The following is a 20,426-nucleotide window of genomic DNA, read 5'->3' as shown; positions in this document are numbered from 1 at the left end:
GTAAACTCCTATATGTGGCTTAAATGCTACCTAGTCTTTTCCCCATGTTAGTTAACTAACTTAGGCTTGTATATAAGTGTGTTTAAGACTAGAAAACAAACAATAACACCAAGATTAGGGTGTTCACGTCCCAAGAAGTTCTTGGACCGTGAATTCCAAAAACAAAGGCTAAAGAGTGCCTAAACCACTCCTAAAGCCTTGGACATTAGACTAGAATTATTCCTAGCTAATTTGTGGACCTTAAAGCATCAAAAACCCATCCCCGTGATAGATTACGGCCATAATCTCTAAGGGAAAAGGTTCATGGGCCATGAACATCAAGGAAGGGTACCATAGTGTGCCTAATACCTTCATTAGCCTTAGATAATTGTCTAAAACCTTTCCTAAATGAGTTTGGGACTTGAATGCACAAAAAGACCCACTTCTATATGAGTTTACGGTAGTAAACTCAAAAGGAAATGGGCTTAGGGCCATAAACTCCTTAAAGGATTGTTTTCAAGCCCTAAACTAGTCCAAGGATTAAACTACCAAGTAGAACTTATTCTAGAAATCAAGTAACACTTCAAAACAAATAATGTCATTTTGTTTGAGAGCTTACGGCCGTAAACTCAAGGGTTTACGACCGTAAACTCCTTGTGTGGAGTTTATTGAAGAGTAAACACACATATAAGGGCCTTTGGAACCCTAAAGCCCTTTAGCCTTGTCCCACAACAACTTAGAGGCAACCCTTAGGACTTATAACACTTATTCAAACTGTGTTCATGTTCTAGAGTGTCCCAACTTAATTTTTTAGTTACTATTTAGCTAATTAGTTATATATATGCTCATTATATGATAACTAGGCTCGTGCGTGTGAAATAGTCTCCGTTTGCCACCTAGCACAGTATCCGACACTTCAGTCCAATCCACTCACCACAAGTGAGTTCATACCCCTTTAATTAACCTTTGAAATACTTCTAAATATTTTAAATGCTTTTATGGGGGGGGGGGGAATACAAGTTGAATATTTATGGTTATTACATCAATCACATGTGATTAATAACTACAAAACCAATGATTTTATTATTATTCAAACTGTTTTACTTCAAACTGTTTTACAAACTCTTTTACTTATCAAATACTTTTAATTAAACTTTGTTACACTTATTATAAATTGCATGCCCGTATATGTATAGTTATATAAGTAATGTTTTAAAAGACTTAGGAAGGCTATTCACCTTGTTTCCTTTTCCTCGATTTGGATGTGGTCTGATAGGATATCGGGTACTCGTCTGAAGGTCGTTTAAATATTAATTATATATCATACGTACATATATAGACATAAAAGTACTTCCATATTCATGCGTACTAGTTACATCATTAGTAGGCTACCATCGGGGTAGCACATGATCATACTTTTACTATTGCTAGATCAATGAGTCAGTTCATTCACGAGTCAATACTTATTACTATGAGAACATATACAGCTATACTAGAAAGAGAACATATACAACTATACTAGGACGAGAACATATACAACTATACTAGAAAGAGAACATACACAACTATACTAGGAAGAGAACATATACAACTATACAAGATAGAAAACATATACAACTATACTAGAAGGAGAACATATACAACCATACTAGAGAAAGAACATATACAACTATACTAGAACAGTTCATTACATTACATATACATGAATACATTAATTATTTTGATATGAATCGGAGCATGACTTAAATGTCAGAGTCTCTTGAAGGGAGAGCGTGAGTTTGCTTATAGATCTATATTGGATTGGCTATCCTACACCTTGCTGCTAGCTACAGCCGGACCTGCAGGTCTGCGGGTGCCAAACGTCATTTCTTTTTACGACCTACATTTGTCGTTGTTTATCCAGTCGATAGTATGGTCCAATTAATCACATGATACCTTAATATAAATCCGGTTTAAGGTAGTTAGTACAACAGTAGTTCCTATAATACAACACTACAGTACTACAATAATTTACCCCTTACATATATTTAGTGATTAATTCACTTAAACATTAATGTACAAACTATATTTTGTTAATGATAGTTACACTTGGGAAATTACACACTTTTATAACAAACGAACGTACAAAACAGTTAAGCGTTGGTAGAAGGCTACTTTAATAGAAAATATAGGTTTTTTTGAGAGATTCAAACATTTACAAACACTTAAAAACATTTACTTACATTTTACAAACTTACACTTAAGACATGTTCAAACGTTTTGATAACAAACACCGACACTAAATACTTATGAACTCACCAGCTTAATGCTAATAAACTCTTTCAAAATAACTTGTATTCTCAGGTCGACAGTAGACAGGTACCGAGGCCATCTTTTGAGAAGATGGAGCACATCCAAGACTCATCTTATTATTTTGATTTACTTTTTGGTGTCTATAACTGTACATAACACACTTGTATTAAAATTATATATTTAATGCAATGGATGATGTTGTTTACTTATTTACTATTATACTGTGTTGTGATACTATACATGACGTCCTCCGCCCCAGAACGATTTCCGCCGTTCTTGGTTTTGGGGTGTGACAGATTGGTATCAGAGCATTATTTATAGTGAATTGAGTATATCAACCCATAAAAGATATACTAAACTATAAACCCATTTGGGATTAAAGCACTCTGACCAAGAGTCTATACTTTAAATATTAAAATATTTAATTAAGTATACTAGTCTGCATTCATACTAAAATCGGTGTCACAATGACAAGAACAAAAGTATTACAATTGTTAAATATCACAAGTGAGCTCGAGGATGTATGGTCAGTCCTGGGAATGGCATAGCCTGATCAACTACGCTGGTCCGAGGAGTGATTAGCAAATGCCCTAGAATGGTTGTGATATGTTAACGAGTCTAAAAACTTACCAACAATACCACAAAGAGACCAGTAGAACCTAAACTTAAAATACTATAGGTGTATTTTTGTACTACTACTAGCTACATATATACTATATTCTTATACCTCTCTTCTTGCGTAGATTTAAATGGCTGGATTTCATCACGGCGACCCGTACTTTCCAAATGAAGGCAATGCCGGGTGGATCGAAGAAGAGCCCGAAGATGAGCATCCAATCCCTTTGGATGATCACCTCGCAGAAGGCTTTTCTGATGGATCTGACTCCAAGCCTGAAGTCAAGCCCCGAACAACAACCCCCGACCAACTTTTCTAGGTCCTACACCCTTGTGGGCAACCAACTTCAATTGCTGGAGTGCGAACAGGGTCAACCCTTACCTTACATTGGGGACCGAAGCTTTTACAACATCAGTGAAGGTGGTTCTGCTGACCGAGCTCTGCCCGTCATTATCCGCAGAATAGCTCGTAATGTGGAGCAGGGTCGAGCAGCCATCGACCGAGTCATGGAGATTGATGCAAACTCTGGTGTCAACACAATCCGCATCCGCTGTCTTGAAGAAGACATGGAACGGACCCGGATAACCAATGAAACCCTGCAGCAACAACTAGCTGCCTCTCGAGCTGAAGTCTTGGAACTTCGAGCCCATCAGAGGGCTCAGGAGCGATACCTTCAGGAGGTGTTTCGTCAAGTGGCAGACCTCAGGGTTCGCCCGAGGATTTCCCATCGCCGTTAGAAGATGTCTAGTACATCTTTGTCTTTTGGTTAAGGAATAGCCTTTAATATCTGTCCTCTAAGTAGCACTTGTCTGTAAAATATTCCTAACTTTCAGCATTCTAATTAGGAATCTAAGAACTGTCAAACTCTTCCGTATGGTATGATGTAAGACCTACTGTTAGGTCGATTTTTCCCTAAACTTATTACATCGGTAATACCAGTATTTTTGACATCTACCTAATATGTGGGAAAAATCAGTACACTTGTGTTTTCCTACTAATATTCTTTGTTGTGATCTCAAACACTCATTCAACTGTTGGGCTATGGTTAGTTAGTCCATGTATCACTCTCACCCCACTTACAATTGATTCTTACCACTTTGCTTATCTTTATAAACTTATAGCTGAAAGATGCCTCCTCGCAAATCTCCCCGGAATAACCCTGCACCTCCACCACCTCCTCCGCCTCCGGTCATCGATACCGCAGCCCTGAATGTTGCCGTAGCTGCAGTAGTGGCAACTGCCATGGCACAGTATCACTCTACTAATGCCAGCAGAGGTGGAACCCCTGTTAACTCCATTCCGGTTGAAACCCCTGTGCGCTCGAAAGAGTGCTCCTATAAGGATTTCACCAACTATAAGCCGATGTCCTTCCATGGCACCGGCGGAGTCATTGCCCTCTCGCAATGGTTCGAGAAGACTAAATCAGTCTTCAAAATCTGTTCCTGCCCTACTGCAAGCAAAGTCAAATATGCCGCATGCACCTTTGAGGGAAAGGCCCTGACGTGGTGGAACGGCCACGTTAAAGCGCTGACTCTCGTAGTGGCGAATGATATGGGCTGGGAAACCATGAAGGACCTCATGATTGTGGAATACTGCCCGAGGGGCGAAATCCAGAAATTGGAGTAGGAGCTTTGGAGCCTAACCATGAAGGGCACCAACGTAGTCGCTTATACCGCCAGATTTAGCGAACTGGTGGCCCTCTGCCCCAATATGGTTCCCACTGAAGGGACAAAGATCGAAAGGTACATATGGAGGCTAGTGCCTCTATATCAGGGGTATGTCCTATCATCAAACCCCGCTACCTTCGACAGTGCCAAGAGACTGGCACATCGACTCATTGACCATGGAGTCAAAACCCCTGCAACAACAACCACCCTAGCCATCCCGGAACCCTCCAGACCCGCTGACACTAAGCGGAAGTTCTGGGAAGACAAGAAGAAACAACGAGCTGCCAAAAAGCAGCAAGTTGTGGCTGTGCATGCCGCGATAACCCCTGCTGCTGCTACTGCTCCGGTGAGGCAGTATGCTGGAAGTTTGCCTAAGTGCAACAAATGCAACTTCCACCACAACGGCCCCTGCCATGAAATGCAGTGCTCTAATTGCAACAGGAAAGGACACACTGTCCGTTTCTGTAAATCCCCGGCAAGGCCGATCACCCAAGTCCCCGGCTCTGGCGCGAGCCCGACATGCTATGGATGTGGCGAAGCACGCCACTATAAGACGGACTGCCCCAAAGCGAAGAATGCTGGTGGAGCAGGGAGAGTACTAGCAATAGGCCATGTGGAAGCAGTTGCTGACCCGACGGTGGTGACTGGTACGTTCCTCCCCGATAACTCCTATGCATGCATTCTATTCGATAGTAGAGCGGAGCGAAGCTTCGTGAACCATAAATTTGCTTGCACGCTTAAGCAACAACCACACACACTTAAGGAAGAATTCACAATAGAAATGGCTAATGGAAAAACTGAAAGCACGAATAGTATATACTTAGGTTGTACCCTAACTCTAGATAACCATTCATTCCCAATCGACCTTATGCCGATCTCAATAAAAAGTTTCGACGTTATCATCGGCATGGATTGGTTAAGTCTTCATCGCGCTGACATCATGTGCTACGAGAAAGCAGTCCGTCTAAACCTCCCGTCTAACGAAACTCTTATCGTCTACAGCGACAAACACGGTGCGAGTCTTCGTATTATATCAAGTATTCAAGAACAGAAGTATATGCGTAAAGAATACCACACATTGCTTCACGTCGTCGATACGAGCCTCGAAACGAAGGAACTAAAGAGCATTCCAGTAGTGAGCGACTTCCCCGACATCTTCCCAGAAGAGCTACTAGGATTACCTCCGCAACGACAGGTCGAGTTCATAATCGACTTAGTCCCAGGAGCTACCCCAGTAGCCAAGTCGCCCTATCGATTAGCACCAGCAGAGATGCAGGAACTATCTGGTCAACTTAACGAACTGCTCAGCAAGGGTTTTATAAGACCAAGTTTCTCACCTTGGGGAGCACCGGTCTTGTTCGTTAAGAAGAAAGACAGATCATTCCGTATGTGTATTGACTACAGAGAACTCAACAAACTAACGGTCAATAATCGTTACCCTCTGCCTCGCATAGACGATCTATTCGACCAACTGCAAGGGGCGAACTACTTTTCCAAAATTGATCTGAGATCCGGATATCAGCAGTTACGAGTGCTAGAGGAGGATGTTCCGAAGACAGCCTTCCGAACTCGTTATGGACACTACGAGTTCGTAGTGATGCCATTCGGATTGACCAATGCACCCACAATCTTCATGGATCTGATGAATAGAGTATGCCGACCTTACTTGGATCAGTTCGTCATTGTATTCATTGATGACATCCTGATCTACTCCCGAAGTAAGGAAGAGCATGGCGATAATCTGCGACAAGTTCTAGGAACTTTACGAGCGGAGAAGCTCTATGCGAAGTTCTCTAAATGTGAATTTTGGATCCAAAGAGTCGAATACTTAGGACACGTGGTAAGTGAAGAGGTAATCCACGTGGACCCATCCAGAATTAAGGCCATTGAGAACTGGTCAGCACCGAAGACGCCTACAGAAATTCGGCAGTTTCTAGGTCTCGCTGGCTACTACCGCAGGTTCATACAGAAGTTCTCCCAAATTGTGAAACCTCTTACAACACTGACCCAGAAAGGTGTGTCCTTCGACTGGGAAGAGAAATAGGAGAGAGCGTTCCAAACGCTCAAGCGAGCCTTGTGCACCGCACCAGTAGTATCCCCCCCCCCCCCCCGAAGGAATAGAAGACTTTGTAGTCTATTGCGATGCATCGAATCAAGGGCTCGAGTGTGTTCTGATGCAGCGAGGTAAGGTCATCGCCTACGCCTCGAGACAGTTGAAGACACACGAAGTTAAGTACATGACCCACGATCTTGAACTAGGAGCAGTGGTGTTTGCTCTGAAGATCTGGAGACATTACTTGTACGGAACTAAAAGCACTATTTTTACCGACCACAGGAGTTTACAACACATATTATATCAGAAGGAGCTCAACATGAGACAACGACGGTGGGTCGAGCTACTCAGTGACTACGAATGCAATATTCGTTATCATCCGGGTAAAGCCAACGTAGTAGCACACGCCCTAAGTCGGAAGGAATATTCAGGTCGCAGGGTCAAGTCATTGTCAATAACCATCCATTCACACTTGTCTAAGCAAATTCAGGCGGCCCAACTTGAAGCCATGAAACCTGAAAATGCGACGAGTGAATCCCTTAGAGGAATGGATAACAATTTAGAAGCCAAGGGTGGCGGAGCCTTATATTTCATGAACCGGATCTGGACACCGAAACACGGTGGTTTCCGAGACTTGGTCATGACCGAAGCACACAACACTCAGTATTCCGTCCACCCCGGTTCAGATAAGATGTATCTGGATCTTAAAAAGCTATACTGGTGGCCTAATGTGAAAGCAGAGATTGTTACCTTCGTAAGTAAATGCCTTACTTGCGCAAAGGTTAAGGTCGAGTACCAGAAGCCCTCCAGTTTACTACAACAACCAGAGATTCCAGAATGGAAGTGGGAGCGGATCACTATGGATTTCATAACCAAGCTGCCCAAGACAACGGGTGGACTTGATACCATATGGGTCATCGTCGATAGATTGACCAAGTCTGCATACTTCCTGCCTATCAAAGAAACTGACTAGATAGAGAAACTTACGAGAACATACATTAGGGAAATCATATGGCTTCGTGGTGTACCAATGTCCATTATCTCTGATAGAGATAGTAGGTTCACCTCAAGATTCTGGCAATCGCTACAACATTCCCTGGGAACAAGGCTAGACATGAGCACGACCTACCATCCACAGACCGACGGAAAAAGTGAGAGGACCATCCAAACACTGGAAGATATGTTGAGAGCCTGTGTGATTGACTTTGGAAAGGCATGGGATACTCATTTACCCTTTGTCGAATTTTCCTACAATAACAGTTATCACACGAGCATCAAGGCTGCTCCATTTGAAGCCCTCTATGGCCGAAAGTGCAGATCCCCTCTTTGCTGGGATGAAGTGGGTGATACCCAATTAGCTAGGGGGCAAGTTTCTAACAGTACTCTCACAAGCCCGTAAATCATTCGGGAAACGACAGAGAAGATCGTTCAGATCCGTGAATGATTGAAAGCCTCTAGAGACCGACAGAAGAGCTACGCTGATAAGCGAATGAAACCTTTGGAATTCCAGGTAGGGGACCGAGTCCTTCTCAAAGTCTCACCCTGGAAAGGCTTGATACACTTTGGTAAGCGTGGGAAGCTTAATCCGAGGTACATAGGGCCTTTCGAGATTCTCGCAAGAATCGGCCCGGTAGCTTACAAACTCAACCTACCCGACGCACTTCGTAACGTACATTCTACATTCCACGTATCTAACTTGAAAAAGTGTCTGTCCGACGAGACTCTGGTAATCCCACTCGACGAGATCGAGATCAACAAGAGCCTCAACTTCGTGGAAGAACCGGTAGAGATCATGGACCGGTAGGTCAAGCAGACGAAACAAAGCCGTATCCCAATAGTGAAGGTTTGCCGGAACGCCAAGCGAGGGCCGAAATTCACTTGGGAGTGCGAGGATCAGATGAAATTGAAATATCCTCGTCTTTTTACGTAGTTTTTGTAACTACTTATTTGCTTAAATTCTAATTTCGGGACGAAATTCCTTCTAAGGAGGGGATGATGTGACAACCCGAAATTTCCATTTTGTTCGAACATTATCAAGTCAATAGAAGCTAGACCAGTTACAGTGAATTTCTGACTTTTCCGAGTAAGTTTGAGTATTTCAGGGTTTACATTTAAGGAGATATCAGGAGAGTGGATGCACATGGGTTAGTGAAACTCGAGTATTTCAAAACTTCACAATATTAGAGTTGATTTACAGAATAATAATATTTTCGGCCAAAAATCCCAGGACTATAAATAGAATTCTTAACCAAATTATGTCATTAGTTACATTTCCAACTAGAGAAAAGCCATTTTCTCTCTCACAGATCTTCGGGTTTTTATCCCAAATCGTGAGTACACTTCTCTAGTTGTCTTATAATGCTTATAATGTGCTTAATAACTTAGATTGCATAGCAAATCTGTGAGATTCGGGAGTTTACCGCACAAGAACGTTCTTGGAGAGTAAACTCCTATATGTGGCTTAAATGCTACCTAGTCTTTTCCCCATGTTAGTTAACTAACTTAGGCTTGTATATAAGTGTGTTTAAGACTAGAAAACAAACAAGAACACCAAGATTAGGGTGTTCACGTCCCAAGAAGTTCTTGGACCGTGAACTCCAAAAACAAAGGCTAAAGAGTGCCTAAACCACTCCTAAAGCCTTGGACATTAGACTAGAATTATTCCTAGCTAATTTGTGGACCTTAAAGCATCAAAAACCCATCCCCATGAGAGATTACGGCCGTAATCTCTATTGGAAAAGGTTCATGGGCCGTGAACATCAAGGAGGGGTACCATAGTGTGCCTAATACCTTCATTAGACTTAGATAATTGTCTAAATCCTTTCCTAAATGAGTTTGGGACTTGAAAGCACAAAAAGACCCACTTCCATATGAGTTACAGCAATAAACTCAAAAGGAAATGGCCTTAGGGCCATAAACTCCTTAAAGGATTGTTTTCAAGCCCTAAACTAGTCCAAGGATTAAACTACCAAGTAGAACTTCTTCTAGAAATAAAGTAACACTTCAAAACAAATAATGTCATTTTGTTTGAGAGCTTACGGCCATAAACTCAAGGGTTTACGACCGTAAACTCCTTGTGTGGAGTTTATTGAAGAGTAAACACACATATAAGGGCCTTTGGAACCCTAAACCCCTTTAGCCTTGTCCCACAACAACTTAGAGGCAACCCTTAGGACTTATAACACTTATTCAAAGTGTGTTCATGTTCTAGAGTGTCCCAACTTAATTTATTAGTTACTATTTGGCTAATTAGTTATATATATGCTCATTATATGATAACTAGGCTCGTGCGTGTGAACAAGTCTTCGTTTGCCACCTAGCACAGTATCCGACACTTCAATCCAATCCACTCACCGCAAGTGAGTTCATAACCCTTTAATTAACCTTTGAAATACTTCTAAATGTTTGAAATGCTTTTATGGGGGGGGGGGAATACAAGTTGAATATTTATGGTTATTACATCAATCACACATGATTAATAACTACAAAACCAATGATTTTATTACTGTTCAAACTGTTTTACTTCAAACTGTTTTACAAACTCTTTTACTTTTCAAATACTTTTACTTAAACTTTGTTACACTTATTATAAAAGCATGCCCGTATATGTATATTTATATAAGTAATGTTTTAAAAGACTTAAGAAGGCTATCCACCTTGTTTCCTTTTCCTCGATTTGGATGTGGTCTGATAGGATATCGGGTACTCGTCCGAAGGTCGTTTAAATATTAATTATATATCATGTGTAAATATATAGACATAAAAGTACTTCCATATTCATGCGTACTAGTTACATCATTAGTAGGCTACCATCGGGGTAGCACATGATCATACTTTTACTATTGCTAGATCAACGAGTCAGTTCATTCATGAGTCAATACTTATTACTATGAGAACATATACAACTATACTAGATAGATAACATATACAACTATACTAGGACGAGAACATATACAACTATACTAGAAAGAGAACATATACAACTATACTAGGAAGAGAACATATACAACTATACTAGATAGAGAACATATACAACTACACTAGAAGGAGAACATATACAACCATACTAGAGAAAGAACATATACAACTATACTAGAACAGTTCATTACATCACATATACATGAATACGTTAATTATTGTGATATGAATTGGATCATGAGTTAAATGTCATGGTCCGAGCTGTAGCCAGAGTCTCTTGAAGGGAGAGCGTGAGTTTGCGTATAGATATATACTGGATTGACTATCCTACATCTTGCTGCTAGCTACAGCCGGACCTGTAGGTCTGCGAGTGCCAAACGTCATTTATTTTTAGGTCCTACATTTGTCGTTGTTTATCCAGTCGATAGTATGGTACAATTAATCACATGATACCTTAATATAAATCCGGTTTAAGGTAGTTAGTACAGCAGTAGTTCCTATAATACAACACTACAGTACTACAATAATTTACCCCTTACATATATTTAGTGATTAATTCACTTAAACATTAATGTACAAACTATATTTTGTTAATGATAGTTACACTTGGGAAATTACACACTTTTACAACAAACGAACATACAAAAAAATTAAGCCTTGGTAGAAGGCTACTTTAATAGAAAATATAGGTTTTTCTGAGAGATTCAAACTTTTACAAACACTTACAAACATTTACTTACATTTTACAAACTTACACTTAAGACATGTTCAAACGTTTTGATAACAAACACCGACACTAAATACTTATGAACTCACCACCTAAACCCTAAATATTAGGGTTTTCAGCTGATGTGAGTACGCCCATCGTACACAAGTGTACGCCTAGTGTACTAGGTTGCGCCTAGTACGCTCAGCGTACCATTATGTATGCTCAGCGTAATCCTCCTCTTCCAAAATTACAATATTAGCCATTAGGGCATCTTATGGATACACCCTTCCATCCCAAGGACTAAAAATGAAAATAATAATAATAAAATGGAGGATTTGGAAATATCTGCAAATCCCAGGATGTTACAAATCTCCCCCACTTGACCTAGACTTCATCCTCGAAGTTTGCTACAACAAACTGATCTTGATAATGCTCCCACATCTCTGCCTCTAGCTCCTAGGTCCACTCGAAACCCCTTCGATGCTGCCATTGTACCTTCACCAAAGGTACTTCCTTGTTCCTCAAAACCTTCACCATTCTATCCAATATAGCTATGCGCCTCTCGAAATATTTAATGAACTCTTCCACCTAAATGTCATCCAATGACACGACCGCACCCTCGTCCAATACGCACTTTCGCAGCTGCGATACATGGAAAATGCTATGGATCTGATTGAGCTCCTCAAGGCGGTCCAGCCTGTACGCAACCTTGCCCACCCTGGAAATAATTCGGAATGGCATGATATATCGGGGAACCAACTTTCCCATCTTACTAAAGCGGATCACACCCTTCCAGGGTAAGACCTTCAACAACACCATATCGTCAACCTAAAACTCCAACTCAGATCGGCGTCGGTCGGCATAACTCTTCTGCCGACTCTGAGCAATTTGTAATCGCTTCTTGATCTGCTAGATCATCTCTATAGTCTGCAAAACCACCTCAGTCCGATCTATGACCCGGTATCTAACCTCACCCCAACAGACTGGGTATGACATCTTCGTCTATATAACAACTCATAAGGTGGAGCACCAATACTGGAATGGAGGTTATTGTTGTAGGATAACTCTGCAAGGGTAGGTAGGAGTCCCAGCTCCCACCGAAGTCAATAACACATGCCCGTAACATATCCTCGATGGTCAGGATGGTCTGCTTACGTTGGCTGTTAGTCTGCAGATGATACGCGATGATGAAATGCAATCTCGTGCCTAGTTCCTCATGGAACTTCTATCAGAAACAGGAGGTAGATTGAACATCACGGTCTAAGAGAATAGAGACCGACACCCCATGGCGAGCAACGATCTTGCAGATATATACATCGGCCAACTTCTCGATCAATGAACTCTCCTGAATGGCCAGTAAATGGGAGCTCTTGTTTAATCGATCCACGACGACCCATATATCATCATATCCCTTCACCGTCCTCGACAACTTAGTGATAAAGTCCATCGTGATCGGCTCCCATTTCCACATGGGAACCTCTAGAGGCTGCAGCTTGCCATGCGGCCTCTGGTTCACTAAGAACGTACCTAACATAAATAAAACATAGATAAAACATGTATGAGCATAAAAGAAATGCAAGAGCAGGTAAGGAGTTCATTAATAACGTATAAGAGCAGGTAAGGAGTTCACTAAGAACGTACCCAACATAGATAAAACATGTATGAGCATAAAAGAAATATAATCAATAAGATATGGGATAGAAACATACCAGCTGTTGGATTAGGTGTCTAAGACTATAACCATAATTTGTACTTACTTGACCAAAAAGTAGCATGGTCCATTTGGGTTGCCTTCACTAGAGCAATTTCATAGGATGGACTTTTGAGAAGAGGTTATTTATGATTTATTAATATATTATCAGTTTGAGTATATTAATATGAAATCATGTTATTTAATTAGTATTGATCAAGAAGTAATTTGGAATTAATTTAGTGATCAATAGAGACTAATTATCTTAATGGGGACTGATTGTGTAAATTATATATATATATATATATATATATATATATATATGTATATATATATATATATATATATATATATATATATATATATATATATATTGTATGGGTTTATGATACATGATAAACTAAGTTTATGAAAGAATCCATAAAGAGTTAGTCCATATGGATCATGGATCATGGATAATAAGCCCAAGGGTATGGATTAGGGTTTAACCATGACTCTTAGAATCCTATAATATATATATATATATATATATATATATATATATATATATATATATATATATACACATATATGTCACCCTATAGCTAAAATCAGAGACTACATATGTTCTAAGAGTTCATTTGAGCTGATTTTATGCAAGGATATTCTATCTCAAAAAGTCCTCCTTTGTTCATGGTGTTTGTGAACCATTTGAGGCATCACACTTGAGGTGCTAAGTTCTTAAATGCCAAAACTACAAGCTACAACAAAGAGGTAATTCTATAACTCAATTATGTGTTGTTTATGTAAAGTGTATGCTAGTTGTAGGCTTCATGCTTTGGAAACAATATTGCATGTATAATTAGAAAAAACATAGATCCAAAGTAATTAGGGCTGTATGTGCACCATAGGATGTTGTAGTATACTATAACCCAACAGTGGTATCAAAGCCTAGGATAGTTTTCTATTATATTGATGTTGTTATATTACTTTTCAAAGCTGAAAAACTGTTTTGACAACACCAACTCGACGAGTGCATGATTGGACTTGACGAGTAGGTTGCATTTTGTCTTGAAGTCGACGATTCCATAGTTGGGCTCTACGAGTTGGATGATAAGAGAACAATTTTTCGGGCTTTTTGACCTGTTTTGGATTAGGATCATTATCACAAAATGTTTTAGTTCATTAAATTTTATTTTGTTAGTATAGTAATGATTATTCTTGTCCAATTAAAAGATAATTGTCAGAATTTCAAGATTTGTAGTAGTTTAAATGATAGGCTAATTTCTTGTAAATTGTTTATATGAATTGTCTTGACATATGAGTTTAACTAGATCATAGATAAATTATTGTATAATTTTTGTTCGTTAAAAATATTGATCTAAATGGTTTTAATGTCTTCCATAACTTGTCCTCAAGTTATGGAACATGAAAAGTTTTTCCATAGAAACCACATTAAACTCATAAGTTAGGGAACTCAAAGGTTTTTTAAGAGTTACAAAACTTGCCCTCAAGTTTTGGTATTTGAAAAGTCTCAAATTAAGAAATTCTTGTAATTAAAAAGGTGTAACTCTTGCATTCATAAATTAAAAAAATAAATTAAATAGTTTTTAATTTTGAATTTTTATTTAGAACCTTGAAGTATTTGAGTAGTTCAAATTGCACCTTATGGAGTTTATTAAATTAATTAAGGTGTTTAATTAAAAAGAGAAGTTTAATAAATCCACAATAATATGGTTTAAGATTAATTAAATTAAGAGTGTAATTTAAAAATAGATTAAACTATCTAGAATTTTAAAATTTTAAAATTCAACCCTTATACTATAAAACTTAAAAGTTTAGTAATTATATATGTATAAGTTAAAGTGTCCGTCTTAACGTTAGTAGACCTCATGCACGAAGCCGATTTATAAGCGGCGTATAAGGTTACTGCCTATAAAATGGCGGTTTAATGAGTGTCCACTCTCACCTACCGCTTCCTTGACTGGTGGAGGGTCATTAGCCGAACAAGTAAGATAGTACATTAATCCTCATTAAAAGTATAATGAAAATACCAGGTAACTAAACGCTTATAAATTCCCAATCTTAGTTACTTAGGAAAAATGTGAATTTGGTGCAAATGCATGAAATTTCACTTTGCACCTTGCAAAGTCGTTAGTGGAGCGTGTGTGGTTAACCGACACATCAAGTTTGACTAACAAGGGTGGAAAAGGGTAGCTCGATGTTTGTCATTGATCAATGGAGCTTGTGTGGTTAACCGACGTCACATCCCAAAACCAAGAACGACGAAAACGTTCTGGGGTAGAGGACGTCATTTAATGTAACACAACAATGTAAAGTAGTAAACACGCAACAACATCATCCATTGTATTGATAGTATAATTTTAATTACAAGTGTGTTCTTTCACAGTATAAGACAACATTATGAATAATCAAAATAAAAGACGAGTCTGAATTGCTCCGTCTTCACAAAACCTGGTCGTCGTACCTGTCTATTTGTGACTTGAGAATACAAGTTATTTTGAAAGAGAGTATCAGCCAAAAAGCTGGTGAATTCATAAGTATTAATGGGTCTATGATTTGCAAAACTTGTAATGGAAGTCTTGACATTGTTTTGAAAGAAAGTTCGTAAAATTGTGGAAATGTTTGTAAGTAATTGAAAGCGTTTGATAAACCCTAGAAATCCCAATGATTCCTATTAGTATAGATGAAATCTTCTACAAAGACCTAACTGTTTCGAAAGTAGTCTTCTACCAAGACCCGACTGTTTTGAAAGTAGCCTTCTACCAAGACCCGACACTACAAGAAAAAGACCCTTTTACGATGTGCAAACAACGACACTCACTGATTTATGTTACGCAAAAGGGAGTGACATTAAAAAAGTGTCGTCTCTTCAAAAAATTTAAGGATTTATGTCGCGCATTATTGAGTTCCCTTAAATTAGTGTCTAAACGAAGAAAAATAAAAGCACGGAGGGCACCTATAATAAAGCGTGCGTCGTCTAAAGATGTCGCTTTATAATTTTTAATGGAACGCGCGTTCCATCCGGGGGGAAAAATGAAATACTAAAAAATTAAAAATCCCACATTTTTTTCTTTTTTCCCTCTTGCCCAGATTATCAACACTTCTTCCTTTCCCTCTTGTCTCTCTCGGTCGCTACCTAGGGTTTTTTATTGAAAGCGAACTGGGAAAGGGTTTTCAGTGAAATCTGCTATTACTCTTTGAAATTGGATCCAATCCTACCTTCGCCCCATCCTTTTTGTCTCCATCAGTTGCTACCTAGGGTTTTTCGTGAAATCTTGAATCGATCGACTAGGGTAACTAAAGGGTAAGCGAACCGGGAAAGGGAAGCAATAAATCCAACACTCACTCTCAAATTGATTCTACTGGACAAGGTTTCAATTTGGGGCTCTCTACATTCTTATCGATTCTACTTTCGTTCAAGCTTAAATCGGTTTTTTTGGTATACAGTAACCGAAGCTTACATTCTCATCGATTCCACTTTCTCTCTCTCAACAAAAATATCTCATATTCTCTAAAAGCCCTAAACCAGCCACCGTCGGCTATCACCTCCACCATCGTTCACGTCATCCTACTTCCCAGATGGTGTGTGTGTGTGCGCGACAAGACTGAACAATAAACGTGAAAGAAAAGAAAAACGAGCAGAAAGAGAGAGAAGAGAGTTTATTGTGTTTTATTGCTGGTTGTCATTGTCGATGCAGTCTAGTATTTCTTCTAGAATTCTACTATTTCATAAATCTCAAGGACTTCCTTATTCATGCTTACTTCTCTCTCTCTCTCTCTTATATTATTTGCTGGTATTTGCAGGATAAGGACATGTCTACTGATCTAACAAACAATACCATCATTATGCAGAGTGAAGATACGGTGGAAAAAGCAGCATCTGTTGTTCTGGAATTTAGTTTGGATGTTGAGGAGAATAATAATGTAAGTTGTGTTTAAAACACTGGTTTAAAAATTACATACAATAAGTTAAGTTTCTGAAGCAGAAGATCTAAAGAATCAACAAGTGGGGCAGGGGCAAATACGTCCAAGGATAAAAAGCGGATAACTGAGGATGAAAGAAATATAGCAATGAACTGGGACAGCTTCAGAAAGCAGGCAATGTCTATTGACACTTCATCATCTTGCCTTCCGTGTAAGCCAATGTTCAAACTTCAAAAAATGAAACTTTATAAAATTTGACATGTTAGTGAAGTCTTACTCTTACATATTCATGATATCATGTTTGCCAGGTGGACACAAATGTTGGGAGGATAGCAGTGAGACCGGGGTGGGTTCCTCTGCAACCACTACCAGAGTCTCTACAACTGCATCTACTTGAGATGTATCCAGTGTTGCATTCCATTCAGAAATATCTTTGGCCCATACTGTGCAAGTTGGATCAATTGATATTGTAAGTTTGTAACTATACATACATCATAATCACTAATATGTGCTTCTTTGATAGATATGAGCTACACTACCAGATGATTACATTTGGAAAGGTTTTTTGCACAAAAAGTAAACCAAGCTATAATGCATGTCCAATGAGAGCTGAATGTAGAAACTTTGCCACTGCTTTTGCAAGGTACATGAATCTATCCACATATATATATTTTTTATTTTTTAATGGTTTAAATAATGAAGCATTCATCTATAATGGTGCAGTGCAAGGCTTACCCTACCAGGTCTAGAGGAAAAAAAAGATAGTGGCTTCAAATGCTCCTATTCCAACAGATCTAGCATCACATGTGGTTATTACGCCTCTGCCACTGCCTGAAGCTGACAATAAAACTGAAGGGGGTTTTGAGAAGAAATGTGAACTGATTATTGAAGAACAAACAACACCTCAGCCAGAAGCCACAGAACTATTGTATATATAATTAATGCTGAATATATGATATATAGTAATTATTATATGAAGTTACTTTATCAATCTAGAATATGAAACTGAAACTGGTTAGAGATGATTATCTGTTGGCAGAGGAAGATGAAAATGTTAAATAAAATAGTGTTTTTTAGATCATTGTTAATTTGTTGTAAGGTAAATACGACATCACATATTCAAAGGGGAAAAAACTAAGATCTTGAGTTGTGTTTAGTTTTCTATTCGGTGGATTTTTGCATATGAATTACTCTGACACTGACATAGTTCCAAGTTAATTTTGGTTCATTCACAATCATTTTTACTTCACAGGGGCTAAAATCTGGGATTTTAGAATCGCCAATGGGCACGCAAGCAGTCCAGGTGGCACATATGGTGGCAACTCCTGTGCCACCACCCATGGCAGGTCCGCCTTCAGCTGCATGTATCACATTAGGAGAGGTTGGATCATGGCAAAGAGAATGCAAGGTCAGACCCACTTTTATTAAAAAATGTAAACGAGAGACAAAATAAAAAATTACAATTCTGTGCCACCCAAAAAGGTGATGAAAGAAAGGGATAGGGATAGGGATGGATTTAGTCAGTGCAAAAGACATGAATACCCTCCCCAGATCCATTTTGTGAAGACTTGGTAGCTGATGTTATTATATAAAAAACAAATCTTCATGACCGGATCTTAAAAAAACAGCAAGAAGAGGAGAAAAAGAAGCGTCAAAGGCGAGAAAGGAAAAAATAAAAGAAGGTAATATAATTTTCACCAACTTTTGTGGCCCCACTTAATAAAAGTTATATAATAAAGATAATAAGAAATAAATAGTAATGCAGGAAGGATGTGTTGTGTTTTTTTCAACAGAAAGAGAAGGCAGTAGAGGAGGAAATCGAGGTGGACCCTGATGTTGCAGCTATGATGGGATTTGGAGGTTTTGTTTCTTCCAAAAAGTAAAATAAGACTGACTATACTTGTTTAAGTTCTTAATCACAACTGCATCAACAAGTTGATCTGTAAGTTTTATATTGTACTGCTCATCTTATGCCTTATACAAAGCACCAGAACATGTTTATTCCCTACATGCGTCTTTGCCGATATTCTTTATTATTATTGTTATTATTATTATTATTATTATTATTATTATTATTATTATTTTCATAAACTTACTAAGCAGCTTCAAAGCATACATACTAAAAAAACTTTTTTGAACGTTCAAATCGATGCTGCTGCACATACGAATACTACTTGTTCATTAATTTACTATTTGTTGTGTGCAACTGATCCGCAAACATTTACATAATTCTCGTTAGTGTACATTGCAAAGTGGTGCTAAAGTAATTTGGGAAACAAAATTACATATAACCACTACTAGAAAACAACGCTTTAATTCTCGAGCATTTTAAGTACAAACTAGCTGAGCTTGGTTAGATCGTGATTGGCTTGGTTTGATTACAAGTTTTACTAAATGGTTATCCGTCGGGCGGGGACAAAGATTCCAATCCCCGCCAAAATCTTCTTCCGTTTGCATCTCAATAGATTTGTAAGGCTGATCTTACTCTGATTCTTCATAACCCCTTCCCTAATTCTCATTTCTTTTATCATACCTTAGTACTACATTCATCATTCTTCTTCTACTGATTTGTGAAGCAAATTGTTTTGAACACGGTCTTTCTGATGAATTAATTAGACAAGCTACATATACAACTGCTAGACTTCGTACATTTAGGTACACCATTAATAGTTCATTAACAAAAAAAAGCACAGATTTATTGCTTTTGGTTGTTTACGTGGCTCTTTAATTACTTGAGATACACTAAAACTAGTATATTTTACAATCAAGACAAAAGCTGGAATGACATCAGCAACAGAAAGCATTACAGAAAGCCTTTGAAGTTTCCTAATTAGTAACGAACCTAATCATAACTGTTCCAGAGATTTGTCCTACACCTCACATGGACACTCTAGTGAAAATTTACAAGAGCATGGAAGTTTCTTCTGGAGTCAACATACTTATCACTCAAACAGAACCTCAAAATTCAGGTATTAGTTCATAAGGCATATATAACCTGAGATACATGTTCACACTTTTATCTTGGAATTTTAGGTCCCGAGCATCAAATAGAGAATGTGAATGCTTCTAGAAGTAAGACAAAAAAAGGCCCTTGGAAACACACCAAATGTACAAAACAAGAGAAAAACAAGGGAAACCTTGAAAGGCCCTTGCATATAACCCTTTTGGTAAAATTGAAGTGTCTTATTATACCTGATGCCCATTCTTCTATAATCACAGGAAAAATGGTGCTTCTAGATAAGTTGCTTCCAAAATTGAAGGAAGGTGATTCAAGGGTGCTGATATTCTCACAGGTTCATACTTTTAACATTTATATTTATATTTGTTATGCAGCATGAAAGTATTGGTTTAATCAAGTCTATTTCTTATTATATTAAAAGAATTTGTGGTGTACTATAATAGATGACAAGACTGCTGGACATTCTAGAAGATTATTTGATGTTTCGAATATAAATTTAATTTTGTAGGAATCCACAAGTGGATTTGTAAGCTCAACATCGTGCTCATAGAATTAGGCAGAAGAAAGAAGTTCAAATGTTCCGATTTTGCACTAAGGAAGGTTGTACTATTGATGT

At 38.5% G+C, this 20,426-nt stretch overlaps 1 long non-coding RNA gene across 2 annotated transcripts; it reads left to right on the top strand.

Annotated features, from left to right (window-relative positions):
• The first annotated feature begins 16,048 nt into the window (after positions 1–16,048).
• LOC145058383 (uncharacterized) lies at positions 16,049–18,867 on the top strand. Of its 2 annotated transcripts, XR_013686370.1 has the most exons (6): positions 16,049–16,851; positions 16,914–17,062; positions 17,160–17,494; positions 17,575–17,779; positions 18,104–18,533; positions 18,645–18,867. It is a non-coding gene; the product is annotated as an uncharacterized LOC145058383 (long non-coding RNA). The 2 variants fall into 2 exon arrangements; XR_013686369.1 differs by having other exon boundaries at positions 17,575–18,533.
• Positions 18,868–20,426: the final 1,559 nt, after the last annotated feature.

This window comes from Lactuca serriola, chromosome 6, assembly GCF_051521515.1.
Source record: "Lactuca serriola cultivar US96UC23 chromosome 6, Lser_US96UC23_V15, whole genome shotgun sequence".
Taxonomy (NCBI): domain Eukaryota; kingdom Viridiplantae; phylum Streptophyta; class Magnoliopsida; order Asterales; family Asteraceae; genus Lactuca; species Lactuca serriola.
Note: the sequence above shows the minus strand (reverse complement) of the source record. Positions and strands in the feature narration are given on the sequence as shown.